General features: G+C 43.1%; 1 pseudogene across 1 annotated transcript in view; it reads left to right on the forward strand.

The window, feature by feature from the left end:
• Nucleotides 1-2,423: 2,423 nt before the first annotated feature.
• Nucleotides 2,424-4,430, forward strand: part of LOC147471521 (uncharacterized) — a 3,582-nt pseudogene continuing 1,575 nt past the window's right edge. The window contains exons 1-4 of the transcript XR_015191199.1: nucleotides 2,424-2,504; nucleotides 2,662-2,739; nucleotides 3,644-3,710; nucleotides 3,974-4,430. The exon at nucleotides 3,974-4,430 is cut by the window's right edge and continues 1,575 nt beyond it. The product of XR_015191199.1 is annotated as an uncharacterized LOC147471521 (transcript). The remainder of the gene's footprint in view (nucleotides 2,505-2,661; nucleotides 2,740-3,643; nucleotides 3,711-3,973) is intronic.

Genomic DNA, 4,430 nt, shown 5'->3' on the forward strand with positions numbered 1-4,430 from the left:
ATAGATAAAAATACCTGTAAAAATGCTCGGTCTCCAAAAGTGCGAAAAAAGAAAGCCAAGAATAAAAATCCGTTAAAAAAAATGTCGGCTTTCTGAAGGAAGGACCGACTGTAACACACTGAGCCAGGGTACTATGCAACTACTCTAAGGTCGTTGACCCGACCTTTTATACCAACAAGGTCGTGCGCCAACCTTGTTTCGTCGAGTCTGCGCAGCAAGACTCGTTTTACTAGCAATTTTCGTCTGCTCTTAAAGACGTTAAGGCTTTTCTTTTCGTTTCTTTACATTGTACTTATTTGATAGATTTAAAAATGGGAGGTTTAACATAAAATTACATAATATATCTTATAGAAATAAAAGGAACTTAACATATATACATGATTTTAAATGTAAAAGCAATAAAAAATACGTGGGCTAGCCAACAACACTTTGGCGCCAACAACCTAACCGGTATTTTCCGTCGCCAGTCCGTTTTCAGACACTGGTGATCTTGACAACTCCAAGCCTATATGGGTATGGAAAAGGTCATCCTCCTCCTCAGCCAGTAAAACAGCATCTCGTCCAGGGCGTCTGGATCCTCTGTCAGCGCGTCCTGCAGGAAGTTCCTCTGCATCTTCGCCTTCGTCTCTGACAGGATCCTGACGTCCTGGCGCCATGAATAACTCGGGAATCTGGGTAGGAGCCCGACACAGAGGCGAGATCGGCCGAAGGGAGCTGAAGCATCAGCTCACTACAACCCCTCCCCCGCCCAGTAGACCGAAGTCCACGGCGTCTCACCTGGCTGGCCCTCGAAGTCCAACTGCTCCTCCTGTCAAGTCCTTCCCACGTCCTCTGCTAGGGCGTTCCTGGGTCAGCTCAGCAGGTCACAGGGGCACATTGAAACGACGTGACGAAGCTCTTCCTGACCCTCCTTCATAACGGTAGCTGTGAAGTCCTCCCGACAGTCCAGGGTGTTGACCTCCTGCTCCCTCTGCATTATCCCGTGGGTGTGGCACGGCCATCCAGAGTCCAGCAGGTCCTCATTTTCCTCCTCTGACGGGGTTATGTCCAAGACGATTTGACACCGGTCCCAGGAACTGGTAGCTCATCTGATGTGATCCCATCTCAAAGCATAGCCTCAGCATCCTCGGCCACAGCTTCAAGATCCACCACGAGTCTCTCCAATCATAGGACATCACAGGCATGGGTCAGGGTCTGGTCATTGGCTCACAATCTGAGAACAGAAAGAATCCCTCCAAACCCCTGAGGTGCACAGGCTCATTTACAACTTGAAATACAAAAGTTGACATTTACTGATTAAGAATGTATTGTTTATCTAGTTCATTGAGATTGCTGGGTAAACCTGAAGAGGATAGTATGGCTTGATTTCACATAGTATGTTTAGACTTGCAATGACTGGCTTATAACGTTTTTAGTTAATCGACCACAAAATTTAAAATTGCTTAAACATAAAAAATCCTCGCAGTAATAAAAATAGACATAAAACTTTAAGAGGAAGTAGTAAAAGTTAAACACAATCTTATTTACAACCAATCACTGAGGACTGATAAGACAGGATGCAAGCAGCATCACTCCTGGCTCAGCCTCATCATCCAACAGTGGATCCACATAATCTGGACCATATTCATCATAGAGATCAGGGTAAGTGACTTCACCCAAGGCTCGAAAAGGTTTAAGGTCATTAATATGACACTGTCTCTCGGAAAATGGACGGGAGACATCTTTCAGCAAGAAAGTTACAGGACCAATTTTCTTCTGTATACGTGCAGGCCCTGCCCATCGTGGGTTGAGCTCCATATTTACGAACACGGTTCCTGTAAAGTACAAGACGTCCTTCCTCGAGTGGCTTTGGTATTGCTGCCTGTCTATCATAGTCCTGTTTCCACCTCTCTCTTGCCGTTTTCGTAGTATCAAGTGCTACCTGTCGAGCAATTCTGAGAGCATCATGGAATGCTTTGGATGCCTCGGTCTTGTAGACTAGGTCATTAGTGAGGCCAACAGGTAAGTGGCCATGGTGGCCAGTCATCAAGTATAAAGGCTGGTCTCCTGTACTCCGATGAATTGCACTATTAAGTGCTAGCCTCACTTGAGGAATCAGCTGTTCCCACTTGCCTGGTGCTGTGTTGGCAAGAGAAGCAATGGCATCTTTTACAACCCGGTTTGTTCGTTCTACCATCCCATTAGCTTGTGGATGATAGGCAGTCGTTAAAGTTGTCTTAATCTGCAACAAACGGCAACATTCTTGAAACATTGGTGATCTTGACAACTCCAAGCCTATATGGGTATGGAAAACGTCATCCTCCTCCTCAGCCAGTAAAACAGCATCTCGTCCAGGGCGTCTGGATCCTCTGTCAGCGCGTCCTGCAGGAAGTTCCTCTGCATCTTCGCCTTCGTCTCTGACAGGATCCTGACGTCCTGGCGCCATGAATAACTCGGGAATCTGGGTAGGAGCCCGACACAGAGGCGAGATCGGCCGAAGGGAGCTGAAGCATCGGCTCACTACAGTAAGTAAGGATAAGGATAAGCCAGATTTGCGGAGCAGATGCTACGCCGGGCTTGTATGCACTGAGGCGAGCCCGCCAGCCAACTACAAAACTATTTCATTATACGAATAACACTCATATGATACCCCAGTCTCTAAGATGATTGCTTACTTTACAGAGCGGAGGCGAAAGAGGTTGTGACTCGTGTTGGAAAAGGGAAATAAGAACATTTTCCATCCCCGCAGAATGGATACTGGTAAATATTTTTGTCTTTAATTATTGTTGTTATATATATATATCAATATCTAATTACACACACTCTCTCTCTCTCTCTCTCTCTCTCTCTCTCTCTCTCTCTCTCTCTCTCTCTCTCTCTCTCTCTCTCTCTCTCTCTCTCACTCACTCACTCATCACTCACTCTCTCTCTCTCTCTCTCTCTCTCTCTCTCTCTCTCTATCACTCTCTCTCTCTCTTTATATCTTTTTCCCTCCCTCCCTCCCTCCTTCCCCCCGGGTTGCACTTCAAATATAAGAATTTATACAAGATGTTTTAGCTAAATTATTCTCAGTGTCATGTTCCCGCTGGAAGATTTATTGGGAAAAAATGCAAAGGTCCCTTGAACCTTTGGGCAATATTCTGGGTCATTTTATCTCTCTCTCATCTCATTTCCTTTTTTTCTTTTATCGGTACCCCCCCCCCACCACGCACACAAAAAAAAAAAAAAAGAATATATATATATATATATATATATAGTATATATAGTATATATATATATATATATATATATATATATATATATATATATTTTATGTCAATGCGTTACGTGCCATATCTAGTCGCAAGAAAACATGTACCGGCAACTCTCTCTCTCTAAGAAGTAATAAGGCATTATAGACTAAAAAATATATATATATATATATAAAAGTAATAAATAAGAAAAAAACATGCGTACTAAATTAATATGTTGCAGTGTCATGTTCATGAAGCTGGCCAAGAAGTAAGAAATAGATGACAAATTAAATACATGTAACTGTGTTCACTTATAGACTTCTAAAACTTAAACTTTCCTTTAACTTCCTCTTCTTACTTTATATTTTTTCTTTATTTATTTATTTTTCTTCTTTTTCTTCTGTATTTACGTTACCTTCTTTTTTTCTTGATTGCCTTGTGATGACGGTGTTGCAGCCTGCATAGTGTCGGAGCTGCATCTTCGGCAGAGAGGAAAAGGTGAGGGAGAGTAGAGAGAGACTGTGGCAGTGAGGTTTCGGATTCTATGTTGAAATATATATTTATATTGAAAATATTTGTGTAATATCATTATCATTATGGTTTTCCACATATAGTTTAGACATATGGTACTTTAAATTACAGTCTTCACTGTATCGTGAAAATCATGCAGTCAACACAAATTATGCAACAACAAATATGAAACTCAGTTGTTTATGATTATATTTACAAAAATAGAAATGAAAATTCTACCTATATTTCAGGCGAAGTCAATAGGTCAACTACACAGGCAGAACCCGCGACAGGTTCCACCAGATGCCCTAACTTGAATGGAGTGCAACAGTCGGTCTCTCTCGATCACCACCACAGTCACATCAGGGATGGGTCTATAGGGGAAGACTGTCAGAATGGTATCAATTCATCTGAAGACAAAAATCGAGGTCTTCTGTCGGACACCATAGAGCCTTTGTCCCCCAGAATGCAGGAGATGTTAGAAGGCCTTAACGAGCCTGGAGGCTGTGGCAATCCGACAGAGCTGCCCTCATGGCTAGATAGAGATTTGTTCAACCGCGGAAGAGATTTCTACTACCGCGATTTGTTCTGCATGAGCTTCTCTGAAGTGTTGGCACTTGTGTTTATGTTTAGCATGATGAGAGCTCTTCGACCCCTCATGTACACTGGTCGCTCGGACTCCCCCCGGAAGGCTCTCCGGCGATACTT

This window comes from Penaeus japonicus, unplaced genomic scaffold (genome assembly GCF_977035675.1).
Source record: "Penaeus japonicus unplaced genomic scaffold, GWHDUDI00000001_assembly GWHDUDI00000008, whole genome shotgun sequence".
Classification (NCBI taxonomy): domain Eukaryota; kingdom Metazoa; phylum Arthropoda; class Malacostraca; order Decapoda; family Penaeidae; genus Penaeus; species Penaeus japonicus.